The following is a 14,542-nucleotide window of genomic DNA, read 5'->3' as shown; positions in this document are numbered from 1 at the left end:
GTGAGTGAATAAGAATTCAGTCCCTTTAGAGGGCACAAAGTACTTCTTCTCAGCCCTCTTTAGCAACAGGGCACAGGTGGCTGGTGTGTGCCAAACAGCTTTAGCAAGCTCCCATATGGACTCATGGACTGTGAGCACCACTTTAGAAGAAGCCATAGAGTGGAGAATGCAGGGCTGCCCGGGGGGACGGGGGAGGTCAAGTGGGACAACTTCCCCTGGGCCCCGCAGGGGTCTCGCGAGCCCTTGACCAGCGGCAGTCTGGGTCTTCAGCAGCATTTTGGTGGCGGGGGGCCCTTCAGTGCTGCCGAAGGCCCAGACCCAACCGCCGTTGGGTGAGTACAAGCACCGCAGCTCCACCGCTTTCCCCCAAGCCCCCGAATCCTCTGGGCGGCCCTGGGAGAATGTCTAGAAGTTTATGGGTGGGAGGAGCCTGAACATCTTCCAGATCCCACTGGAAAGTTTCTATAATCCTCCTCAAGAGCTCCTGGCATGTCTATAATCATCTGGGGGAAGAGGAGAGACTGATGCCACCGCCTCACACGAAAATGAAGATGCTGTCAGTGAATCTGACAATACCAACTGTTGCTGTTAAGCAACAGAGGGCTGAGACTCCTCCCTTGGAGGTGATCTTTGGAAGACAATGCCCAGGGTCCTCATAGTCTGGGTCCCAAAATGTATAGATTCCATGAGCCCACATATGGCCAGGGAGTAGGTATATAAGGGAACAGATACAGGCCCCGGCAGGGTACCATTGATCCCTAACCCCATAGTACGGGTCATAATAGGACTTCCAGAGCCTCCTGGAGGTCTCTGTCTGAGCTGACGTCTTGTGTTTGGGCTGCAAAGGGGGGGAGGGGGGAGATAGCTGGGATGGAAAGATAACTGGGGTTAAAGGGAGAGAGGGAGCATGCATGGTTTGTGTACACACAGCCTAGTGCAATGAAGGCCTGGTCCATGACTGAAGCTTCTAATATACCAAACAATTTGCAGTCATTTGCTCAAGCAAGGAGAGGACACAGAAGTAACAAAGTACTCAGTAAAGATCAAGTAGACTTTCTGCTGATTTCTGATCCCATAAAGTAATATGCCTCCCCACTTTAAAAAAAAAAAAAGGATGACAGAAAAATGGAAGCTATGGCTCCTTTGTCCAAAAATTATTTCAGAATAGTTGAGTCATTTACTCCCTTCTCCTGGCCTCCGGGACTAGGTTTCAATTTGGGGGATGGGGAGAAGAGGTGAACGAGAGGAAGGAAACTATAGTTTGGTACCTTTACCTTTTATTTTATATAGCAATCAAAGCAAGCAAAATGTTTTCTTGCTCAGAGACATTTGTCAGTTAATTTCAACTTCCTGTCCGAATACTGCACTTTATCTTTTTTCCTCACCCAGTCTTCCAACTTTGCAAGCTTAGCAGAGATTCCCTCAGCCTTAGTTCTGCAGTTGCTCCCTTTGCTCCCCATTGGGTAAATGTAAGAGGGGAGAACTGGCTAGGAAAATCAGGCCAGTCAAGAAGAACATAAGAATGGCCATACTGGGTCACACCAAAGGTCCATCCAGCCTAGTATCCTGTCTACCGACAGTGACCAATGCCAGGTGTCCCAGAGGGAGTAAACCTAACAGGTAATGATCAAGTGATCTCTCTCCTGCCATCCATCTCCACCCTCTGACAAACAGAGGCTAGGGACACCATTCCTTACCCATCCTGGCTAATAGCCATTAATGGACTTAACCTCCATGAATTTATCTAGTTCTCTTTTAAACCCTGTTGTAGTCCTAGCCTTCACAACCTCCTCAGGCAAGGAGTTCCAGAGGCTGATTGTGTGTTGTGCGAAGAACTTCCTTTTATTTGTTTTAAACCTGCTGCCTATTAATTTCATTTGGTGGCCCCTAGTTCTTATATTATGGGAACAAGTAAATAACTTTTCCTTATTCACTTTCTCCACACCACTCATGATTTTATATACCTTTATCATATCCCCCCTAGTCTCCTCTTTTCTAGGACTTTTCAGTTTGGAAAAGACGCAATCAAAGGGTTACACTATAGATTTAAGCATGGACACTAGTTATTACAAAATGAAGCTTTTCGTGAGTAACTGTATTTGATTTGGAGATGCCAGAATTAAATGTAGGGTCTCAAGAAATTTATTGTTTACTATGTCTTAGGTCTTGGTCCTAGCTGTGTTGCTCTGTATAAGTATGGGCTTGAAGCAACAGCTGGAATCACATTTGTAATGAAATAAAGCTAGAAAGCAGTTTTGACACCCTGAATGACCTCCAAATCAAACAGACTATAACAAACAGAAGGGTCCATTTAATACAATGCAGTATGCAATTACCCTGCCACATGCATGATTAATGAACAGAATTGTGATATGAAAACAAGGATATTCATTAGTCTAATTGTTTAAGCCTAGTTCAAAGTGTAATACATTTTTCATTTTGATGGCAACATTAAGCTTATTTTATTATATATACACATACACACACGATTCCCCCTTTCTTACACCAAAAAGATCTACAACTCTCAGTGTGGCTTTATCAAGGAACGTAAAGTCAGAATACCAGTATATATTGTGAGCAATCTCTGACACATCTCACATCACTGGCCATCATGGACATGACACAATGATGAAAGAACAGATAAGTGTAAGAAAAGTCTTTGGAACCAGTCCAAACCCTTGTGTACAGCATGTCGCTACAAATTTAAGTGGCCAACCACAAAGTATTATTTAGGTTGCACATGCTGAACTCACCAATATGCAGCCAATGCCACAAGGCCCATACCAAGATGGGCAATGAGTCTATGTTCATTGTAATTATCCTGCCACAGAATAGTAAGCAGAATCTGTCTCATCGGAAGCTCTCATTTACAAAATTAAGCTTTCTAGCCCAAGAACATAACTTTCCGACTCTGACTGCTGCTATCCCATCTGCTCACGTCTACAAATTACCTCTTGGAATATTGTTTCAGTCCTGACCTACTCCCATTCATTTTAACTCTGAAGTCGAATGATGACAATATAAAATGTCAGCACCAGTAATTATCTGACTGCTAAGCATTTTATCAGACATACAGCCAATGTTCTTTAACTTTTTTCAGACTGACAGATAATCTGTGAGGGGCAGCAGTGGGTGGCTGATTGTTGCCAATGGTTGCTAGAATAGGGAACTAGGAGTTCAACCTCCAAAAGATTTCAAGTCATCTCTGCCCACAAGGAAGGAAGGTAGATGAATTCTTTCTCCAGTGAGATTAATAGTTTTTCCTCATCTAAGCCTCATCTAAAGATTCTCAACTCAAGAATTTTTCACTCATCTTTTTTTACATGTTCTGCTGACTGAAATTTCATTTCAGACTACTTACCATTTCAGGAACAAATGGCCAGATTTTCAAAGGCATTTTAGGTGCCTAAAGAGGCAGATGGGATTTTCAGAAGCACCTACAAGCGTAACTCAGATTGGCGTTAGGCACTTCTTAAAAGTCCCACTAGGCACGTATCCATATCTTTAGTCACCTAAATATATTTGAAAAATCTGACTCAAAGTCACTACACCCTGCTGTTTGGCATGTATGGCGAGGGAAGACCGACTTCATCACTCCTAAAGTAAGCCCTGTAATGGATAGTTTGAAGATGAAAATATTACTCATTTTAGTAGATAATGACAACACCTAAGAGACCTGAGTGAAGCCTTCGCCAAGCAAATGAGCTTGCCTGCAGCCATTCATCAGCACCTCTCTCTACTGAGAGTATGTCTACACTGCAATAAAAAAAAAAACCTGTGGCTGGCCCATGCCAGATGACTCAGACTGCAGGGCTGTCTGTTTGCAGTGTAGGCTTCTGGTCTCAGGCTGCAGCCCAAGCTCAGGGGCCCTCCCACTTCGAAAGGTCCTAGAATCTGGGCTCCAGCCTGAATCCAGATGTCTACACTGCAATTAAAGAGCCTCACAGCCCGACTTCCATGAGCCTGAGTCAGCTGGCAAGGGCCTGCCGCAGGTGTCTAATTGCAGTGTAGAAATACCTTAAGAATCTCTGTACAGTCCCTAGAAAGGAAACCAGTAGATTATGAGTCAGGAGAAAGAAAACCCACCACAAACTAAATACGGACAATTCATACAAGTGCACACAGGAGCATCTAAGATGGAGATCAGGACAGATGACCTGAATTTCTAACAAAGTAGATATATTCTGCTGCTTCTTATTGAAGGTTTGTCAATAGCCACCACCTTTTTGCCCATGTGGCAAAGCCATTGAAGGTCACACTTTCTACAAAGGAAAGCAAAAATAGTCAAGTATTAAGACACTTGTAATCATTCCTATTTAAAAATTAGATTGGTGCCAACCTTGGACTAAGGCAGTTTCAAGGATCTCATGGTTTCAATAATTATTTTGCATGGTTTCCTGTAGTTACTGTGATGAGTAGGGGCACCACCAAATTCACGGCTCTGTTTGGTCAATTTCACGGTCATAAGATTTTAAAATTCATGAATTTCATTATTTCAGATATCTAAATCTGAAATTTCATGGTGCTGTAGTTGTAGGGATCCTGACCCAAAAAGGAGTTGTGGTGGGGTTCACAAGGTTATTTGGAAGGGGGGGGGGCGAGAACAGAGTTGTGGTAATGCTACCCTTACTTCTGCACTGCTGCTGGAAGCAGCACTGCCTTCAGAGCTGGGCAGACGGAGAGCAGCAGCAGCTGGCCGGGAGCCCAGCTCTGAAGGCAGAGCCGCCGCCAGCAGCAGCACAGAAGTAAGGATGGCATAGTATGGTATTGCCACCCTTACTTCTGCACTGCTGCCTGCAAGGCTGGGCCCTCAGTCACCACTCTATGGCCCTCCAGCTCTAAAAGCAGCAGCGCAAAAGTAAGGGTGACATGGTATGGTATTGCCACCCTTACGTCTGAGTTGCTGCTGGCATGGCACTGCCTTCATAGCTGGTCACCCAGCCAACAGTCACCGCTCTCCACCCCCAGTTTTGAAGGCAGTGCAGAAGGAAGGGTGGCAATACCACAATCCCCCTAAAATAACTTTGTGATGCCCCTGCAACTCCCTTGTGTGTCAGGACCACCAATTTGAAAAAACTGTGGTCTCCCCCGTGAAATCTGTATAGTATAAAGCACACAAAAAGACCAGATTTCACGGTCCGTCACATGTTTTTCATGGCTGTGAATTTGGTAGGGCCCTAGCAATGAGCATATTAAAATTCGATATATACTAGCTCTAACAAGTTCCCTTCCACAGTGAGAGAGTCAGGTGGCTTCATTTGCTCTATTATTTGTAAGCATATAGTTTACTTCCAGTACCATGTAAAAGTTGCAACACAGAAGTGCTAGAAGGTCTTTATCTTGACACCCTGCACCCAGTTACCGGACATGACATGGATCAAGATCACAGAAGATTAATATTAAGCTTGTCCCATGACAGAGACCAATACTGACTAGTCCAATGGCTACTCATAATCCATCCATACTACTAAACGAATCATACTGTAAGAAAACAATGTTACCGGGTCCCTTGACACGATAGTAAGTTGTATTATGTAGTCATAATTTATGTTTCAGAGACAAATAAGTGGTTCTCTAGTGCAGCATATTCTAAAGATTGCTTGGGTGATGGGGTGTTAAATATATATTTATTTTTAAAGCTACTTTCGGGGGGGGAATGTTAAACTTTGTAGCTATATTAACTTGAATAGTGTTAGATAGTAGAAAACTAAGAACTAAATAGAAGGGGTAAAAAAGTCTACCTGCATCAGCCTGCCACCCTAGGCAAAAATCCCAAGACACAGTTTCTTTGCATATTCAAGAGCAGGGGTGAAAAAACAAACAAACCCTGCAACAGTTCCTGCAGTTTATCAGCATGTGTGTGCATTATTTTTGAAAAGAGATAAGCAATGGATCTGGTAGGAAAGCAGTAACAGTAGGCTTGGAAGGATTACATATTTTTAATTGGTACTCATCAATTTCACTGTACACACAAACTGATAATAAACAGAAATGTAGACCAAAAAATGCTGCTTCAGAACTTAGTCAAAATCCAGTGATATAGACTTTTGAATTAGGCTGGTTCGAAATGGACCAGTGAATTACTAGTAAAACAGGTATGATTTGTTGAGTTTAGGATATTTACTTTGTAAATTTTGTCATGTGATGTGACAATTTGCATTATAATGGATGTATGAAGCTTTAACTTTTTGAATCTCAATGTATCATTAAATTGTCTGCCCCCTCCACAATTTCCTGCAACTGTGAATTTAAGAGATTTTTTTTAAATTGCTTAAGAATAAGCCTCTATTATCCATCAAAATAATAAAAAATAGAAAAATTGAATACTGCCAAGCCTACATAACAGCAACATAGCAAGCCATTTGAAGATCATACACTCTTGACATTATGTAGGCTAGGGGAAAAAAGTGTTTTTAAAATTTATTTAACTCAAGTTAAATTTGAAACAACTTAGCACCTAGTATAGGCATAGTTTAACATAAGCTATCTGGTTGTAGTATGTCCTAGGGGGAGCCCAAGTTACGCCACACAACCAGCTGGCACAATTTTAAAAGGTGTTAAGCTGTTAATGTAGCAGATGCAGATACATTTGAGTTTTCTAGTTGTGTATGAAAACAACCTTTAAAAAGGTAAACTGTAACGCAGGGGTCAGCAACCTTTCAGAAGCGGTGTGCCGAGTCTTCATTTATTCACTCTAATTTAAGGTTTCGCATGCCAGTAATACATTTTAACGTTTTTAGAAGATCTCTTTCTATAAGTCTATAATATATAACTAAACTATTGTATGTAAAATACGTTTTTTTTTAATTTTCAAGAAACTTCAATTAAATTAAAATGCAGAGCCCCCCAGACTGGTGGCCAGGACCCGGGCAGCATGAAATCACTGAAAATCAGCTCATGTACCGGATTCGGCACACGTGTCATAGGTTGCTACCTCTGCTGTAATGCAATATAAGATCTAACTGCTACAGCAAAAGAAACCTAACCCCCACAAAATCCACAGTTCTGACATCTCTTCATTTCTCTTTTGAAGAGAAGAAAAACAATTGTAAGAAAGGCATCTGAACTCACAGGTTTTAATGTTAAACAGTACTGAATCAGACAGGAGTTCAGTGTTGATATTAATGTTGCCAACTCTTGCAAATTAATTATGAGTCACACAGTTTTGGAGCCTGCAGCAGGAGCTCTTGTGAAGATGCAAAAAGCTCCTTTGCTCCTGTGATTTTCAGAGTTAGTTTGAAAACAGGGGTGCACAGCTGTGGGCAAGAGACCCTGTGGAGGACCAGACCTGTCCTTGCCACTGCCCTGCCTTCATCCCTATGTAAGGAGCAGAGGGTCATGGCAGCAGGAGAAAGGGAGCTGTGGGAGGGCCCAGGGAAACAAGAATAATAAAATTACACCTAGCTACTTGCAGTTATGATTACATTAATTGTATTTTAAACATATGGATTTGTCATTGTATAACTGATCAAATCTATAAAAAGTCAAATATTTAAAAACATTTTACAAATACATTGAGATTTTTTTAAAAAACAAAGATTCTAAATAATTAACATTGTATTAAAAATAGCTTGCATACTCATGCCATACTGAAGCCCAGATAGTAGATGGTCCCTTACATCTTACACATGTACGCATCAGTCTTGATGTCACCATGCATTGTCCATCTAGCGTAGGATTTGTACTGCAAGCAATCGGTTTTGATGAGTGTGGTAAATATGTAGCGTTGCCAACTCTTGCAAGCAACAGAATTTCAGAGGGTGCAGGAGTTGATCTCTCCACAAAATTCAGCCCTGCTGGAAGCTGGCAGTCTCTCCCCATTGCTCATTCTTTGCTCCCTCTTGGGAGAACAAACCAGCAGCTCAGCACAGCTCCACTCCCTATTCCCCTACTTGGAGAAACATGGACCGGACAGTGCCTCTCCTCCTCCCCTTCTGCACCCAAAGAACCCTAAGAGGAGGAGCGATGAGGCTGGGGGCTGAACTGAGAGAGAATGGCGGACACGATGAATTGCTGGTCAGGGAATGGGCAGATGTGGGGATGAGAGCTCCTGCAGCAGGGCCAAAAAAAAAAAAAATACAATAAAATAAAAGCCACCTTTCCTAATACACTTGGGAGAAGAGCAACACTAACTCTCTCACATACACCCAACAGAATTTTTTAAAAATTCAAGAGACTAAAAAACCCACAATATAATTTTCTTTAACAAAATAAAGCATAATTTGGGGGGGGGGAACAAGGGGGGCTGACGCATGATTTTTGATCTCTTGAGAACTGCAGAATTTAAGCATTGCCAGAGAAGCAAAAATTTCAATATACACCAATGAGTGACTTGTACATGCACACAATATGCATATCTTCACTGTGTTTTTTGTGTAATCTATTACATACTCGCAATTTGTAGTTTAGTCTGCATACAATTTCTAGCCAGTGTTGCCAGCTTCTAAAAGAGACAGACTCGGTCTTTTAAAACAAACAAAAAAAAACCCACAAACACACACAGCCACCCACACACACAAAAACACACTTATCGAAACAGTTTCAGGGACAGTTTCTTCAAGTTTTGTTTCAGTGGAAACTGTCTGAAGTCATGCTTGATTAGGCAAATAAAGTAGTGATATCAGAATTTACTGACACCAGAATAATAAGATTTCCAGTTTGTTTAGCCAAAAATGCTGAGCATTACTGTAGGAATGTTTGGACAAAGACTATATGGTGCTTGCTACCATAACAAGGAAAGCAAACTGGTCATGGTTTGTTTTTAAAAAAAAAAACAAAACAAAAAAAAAACCATTTTACTAGTAAAAAGTAAGAATCTCAGTGTGATGAAGCATGAAAGAGGAAAAGTTACACGTTTAAAACAAAAACAATGAGGAGCATGCATCTGAAGAAGTAGGATTTTTACCCACAAAAAGCTTATGCCCAAATAAATCTGTTAGTCTGTATCCACAAAAACAATGAGGAGTCCGGTGGCATCTTAAAGACTAACACAGCTACCCCTCTGATGTTTAAAACACAAAAGATTCATTTGAAGTCACTGTATGATAGATATGAAAAGTTTGGGAGCAGAGAAACTTCTGGAAGAATCAGCAAGCAACACAGCAGTCCAATACATATCCATCTAATCCTCAGACACAGAGGATTCTTTCATAGTAATATCAGAGCACTATTCTGCAACAAGTAAAATTTGTGCATTATGTTACAAAAGTGGGCGACCGAAGATATTTACTTCTACACTTGTAAAATGAAGAGGGTTAGCACTGCTCTAAACATGTGCACTGGGAGGAGAGAGAATAGCCTACAGTATCCTGGTTTAGTATTCTTCTATATTAAAGTACGTATTGAGCAAACAAACAAAAATTTGCCCCTAGTGGATTACAATCGTGTTATGTAAAATATTTCTGTTCAGGATTAAGGACATGTCTACATGAGAAGACGAGCCGAATGAACTCCAGGGGTGAATTTAAAAAAAAACACCACTTTCTTCTGAAAGAAAGTGTTCACACAAGGGTTTAAATGTGCTTAAAAGTCATATCTTTAGTTAATTTGGAGTAACTTCCCATGTGGAAACATTGGGGGAAAAGAGTCTTAAAATAAGGGAAAACATGATAGACTACAGAAAGTAAGGGGGGGCGGGTTCCATTGCAAATTTAAAATAGGATCTTCTGATAAACAAAAGAAAAATGAATTTTTCTGAGTAATAATCATATTGCTATTTTTTTTAAACACTACTTAAGGCACCTGTGATCAAAGAGCCAACACTGCAAAGACCTTGACTACACTGGGCTTCCCCCTCTCTCTCCCAGACCCATTTTCAGATGGAGCTGAGCCACAGAGAGCAACAAAGCCAGTAATAATGGGGACACTAATGTAGATGGCTCCTGGCAATTGATGGTATTGTCTACACTAACCCGCCTATCCTTACCAGCAACACCACTGAACGCATGGTAGTAGTGATTAAAAATTGTGCATGAAACAAAAACAACCCTGGTGTAGATACTCTTAAGAGTGAGGTGTGGTTACCACTTCAATTTTGTGCTTCATGAGAATGGTTTAAGTGACAATTTAGTTAGCCCTCTGCAAATCCTAGGAGACAATGGAGAGCTGAAGCATAGCCAAGATTCTGATCTGAGGTGAAGAACTTTAACAACTGTCAATTATGTGGGGGAAAAAAAATGTAAAAGGTCTCTTAAATAGCAGGCCAACTAAGGAATATCAGCTGGGCTCACTTGATAGTGATCATTGGGACCCAAACACTGAACCCCACAATGCATTGTTAAAAGTTACTTCTTGAAGTAGAGCCATATTTAATAAGGATGCATCTGGGTGCAGCGCTTAGAATTATAATAATGCCCAAAACTACTATAGTTAAGAAATTCTTCAAAATTTGATATTGTCAACAAACCCAGACACTAAATTTTGCTTAATATTGGGTTTTTACATAGCACCTTTCAGCCACAAATCTCAAGGCACTTTTCAAAGCAAAGCACATTAAGCCCCTATGTGAACACTTTATTCTGAAAGAAAGTGGTTTTAGTTCACCTGTGAATTAAGCTAAACAAAGGCCACTTTACTTTTAATGAGTGCATTCACACAGGGATTTGATGCACTTTAAATTCACACCTGTAGTTAATTTGGCTTAACTTCATGTCTAGACACACCCTTAGTCCTGAACAGAAATAGTCTATGTAAACAAGATTAAAGCCCAGTTTGCTTCATTTTTCTTAATTACATCACATTAAAACATTAAAGAAAATGGAGCTCTAAACAATTTTCAGTGTTGCCATAAAGTCTCATTGAATTGTCAATAACTAGAGCTCTACCAAAATTCAGTCCATTTTGGTCAATTTCACGATCACAGGATTTTAAAAATAGTAAATTTAATAATTTCAGCTATTTAAATCTGAAATTTCATGGTGTTGTAATTGATGGGGTCCTGACGCAAGGGGAATGGTGTGGTGGTCACAAGTGTTTGCGGGGGGGGGGGGGGTGTTGCAGTACTGCTACCCTTACTTCTGTGCTGCTGCTAGCGGCGGCGCTGCCTTCAGAGCAGAGCGCAGCAGCGCAGAAATAAGAATGACATGGTATGATATTGTCACCCTTACTTCTGTGCTGCTGCCTGCAGTGCTGGGACCTCAGTCAGCAGCTACCACCCTCTAGCTGCCCAGCTCTGAAGGCAGCACAGAAGTACAGGTGGCAATACTCCCCGCCCCCCCCCCCCAAAAATAAAATAAAAATAACCTTGTAATCCCCCTGCAATGCCCTTTTGGGTGAGGTCCCCCAATTTGAGAAACACTGGTCTCCCCCGTGAAATCTGTATACTATAAGGTAAAAAAAACACAAGACCAGATTTCACAGTCCATGATGCATTTTCCATGGCCATAAATTTGGTAGGGCCCTATCAATAACTGTATAGAAATAGTCATAGTACACAACACAGCTGTGTAGTCTTCTGTGCACCAACAGCACAGAGCAGAACAAAACCCAACTTATCTAAGGAGACCCTCCCAAACAGACCACAAGAAACTTCACGTATCTACAGTAAAAGGCTGAATGACTATGTTGATCTTGTAACTAACTTCCAGTCAAAAGGAACCTGGGTACTTCAATTCTGAAACTGAAGAAGATGTAACTATCCATAATACTCACCTCTATCCTAACTCTAATGCATGTGTATTGTTTGTTTTAAAACCACTGTTAGAGCAAGAAGATTCCAAGATGAGACTGCCACTCTAGCCTTCCTTTGGAGTTTCCTGACTTTTGTCACTTACATCATTAGCTATCTGAATGAATATTTTCTTTTTAGTGGATTGTTTAAAAAGTGGCCTCCGAAGGCTGTTTTGCCATTAGAGGCTACCAAAAGTAAAAACCCTTATTTAACAATGCATTTTGTTAACATGACAATTCTCACCATTTCTCAGCCACTCTTCCCCATGCAGTATAGTTCTGCTACCATATATTTTTAGTTCTTGGTCAGTTATGTTTCTGTAGAATGATTACGAGGTTTCAACCATAAGACGGTCTTAGTATTTTCAAAGTTCTAATTATTCATTTATCAGAAACCACGTGTACACCAGTTAATATACCACCACACCATCTAGCTAATCAATTAGTTGTTCAATAATGAAATGCTACAAATATATTACTAATTTCATAGATCCATATTCCTACATTCGAAGCTGTAATGTAAATAAAACATCTGACATTTTACAAAGAAGTCAGAGTGAAGTTTTATAAAAGAGGAAGATCACCACAGGAGGAGGTCCATTGCTCATGTAATAAATTTTTAAAAAGTACCCCAGAAAACGTTTTTATGTAGAAAAGGACATACATCTAAAATAAAAATAAGACGAATGCAAGATGGCTTACTCCTCCCTTGGAATTTAACCAAGTGGGAGCTCGAGCTCCTGAACTGCCCGTAGCTTGTTCCTGGAGAGTATGGAGCACTCACTTTGGAAGCTGTAAAACCACTCTTCTCATAGTCTTACTGCATGTGGTTGTGCTTTGGTAGGAAATTGTGACAAAGAACTTTAAGAACACTTAAAAGAGTGAATGAATTTCACTACAGTTATCACACTACCAATAAGTCTGGTCTAAACTAAAGCACTATGGGCCAATTTTTAAAATGAAGGAAATTATCTGGCCCTTAACGCTGAACAAGTATTGTTTCAAAGGGTAATCATCAGCTACCCCATTCTGGATTTTACACTGATAGTTATTTAGGACATCCACTAGTAGGCAGAGAGGAATTTTGCAAGCACTACAGGAGGTCCAAGTGCTAATGAGGAGATTTTTGCATTTCCTCTCATTGGCCCTCCCCCTTCTCCAAAACATGCCTTTTTAAAAACACTCATTGTATTCAATTTAAATGTTCTGTTCTTTGCTCCTCTGACAACTTTATTTAAAAAAAAACTGGAACTAGAGAATAAATCAGTTAGAATTGCATTGGCATAAACTCTAGTAGCCTAGCTGTCCCTACTAAATAGAACTAACACTTCCTAACACATCCAGTTTTTCAACCAATTGAAAAGATATTTATTCAGCAGCGTCCATGGAATTTTTCTGCACTCATTCAGTCTTCAGGCAGGGATCTTATCTCCAAAAGTAGTACAGAATCAACAAAAAAATAACTAGAAGGGAGTAAATCATCCTGAACAATGAAGTTAATGGAAAATTCCACTGAGGCATCACGCTAAGGAAAAGAGAGGAGTGCCATTTTCCATTTTTAAATTAAGTCAGTCCAAGCTGACACATTGCTACTATTTTAGAACAGGCATAGACATTTCAGTTGTATGTTGAAAATGTTTGCCTTCAACTAACGCCTTTAAGAAAGAAAATATAGCCACCAAAAATAATTATAATACAAGGAGATTATTTAAAAAAAAGATTAGACTAGATTAAGCAAGAGTTTGGTAATATCAAACTCCTATTATAAAGATATGGCTATAATCTTAACTAGGAGTATGTAGACAAGTATGAATACATTTGCCAAAACTGATTACTTCCTTTGAAAGTTTGTTTTTCCTGCTACATCACATTCACTTCTCCCAATACCTTTTAATGGTTTTCTGCTTCTACAGTGGAGTATTCATAGTCTTGCTAACATCAATATCAATATCTTGTAGACAAGTCTGTCATCTTTACTGTTAAGTATCCATTTTGATGGTGTTCAGTCTTGACAGTAAGGAATCTTACTCCTGGAGTTAAATACAGTAAATTTGACTATCTAAATATTCTCTGCATTCCTACAAATCTCTCCAGATCTTTAAAAATGCAGTTCTACATGCTATTTGGTTTTTAAACTTTTGGGGGAAAAAAAGTGTATGATTCCCCATCCCTTCAAGCCAGCTTACCATGTATTCTAAAATTTTGATCAGCTATAAACTTGAGATTCAGAGACTAAGACCCTGTTTCTAATTTCACTATATGCATTTTCAAGTTCTAGGGGAAATCCATTACCCAAACCATTTAAGCCTATAAAAGCAGTCTGTGCTGTGGAAAGGATACATTCTCCACACACCTCATCCCCAACCACCCCTCTCCTCCACAAAAAAGTAAATGAGACAAGGTGGGTGAGAGAGACCAACAGAAGTTGGCCCAATAAAAAACTCTCTCACTCACCTTGTGTCTCTAATATCCTGGGACCCACAGGGCTACAACACTGCATATTTTAAAAAAGCTATACACATTCCCCATCTCACAAGTCTGACCAGAAGGTCTCAGAGTCACAATCATACTCCTTGCCTATGTGTACTAATTTCCCCACCACAAAAACAAAAATTTAAAAAATGCAACACCATCTTTTGAAGTAAGCAATGGGACCCAATGACAACTTTCACCTACTTTTAGGTTAGCAAAAATAGATGTTAGATCCCTAAAGTCAATACTTCTTCCTCTGAAATATTTATATTTACAATACCAAGTGAACTGTTAAAAGAACATTGGTGGGTCTTGTAGCAGTTCGGAGCCAATGAAACAATAAAAGTTTATAGATAGTGCTCTTAAACAAATCGAACCAAAAAAAAAATGAAACCACACTCAT

The 14,542-nt window shown here is 40.1% G+C and overlaps 1 protein-coding gene across 3 annotated transcripts in view; it reads right to left on the bottom strand.

Moving 5' to 3' along the window:
- The window catches only part of TRIM71 (tripartite motif containing 71), an 86,106-nt gene that overhangs the window by 62,094 nt on the left and 9,470 nt on the right, over positions 1-14,542 (bottom strand). The window lies entirely within an intron of this gene.

This window comes from Mauremys mutica, chromosome 2 (assembly GCF_020497125.1).
Source record: "Mauremys mutica isolate MM-2020 ecotype Southern chromosome 2, ASM2049712v1, whole genome shotgun sequence".
Taxonomy (NCBI): domain Eukaryota; kingdom Metazoa; phylum Chordata; order Testudines; family Geoemydidae; genus Mauremys; species Mauremys mutica.
This window is presented reverse-complemented; position numbering and strand designations above follow the sequence as displayed.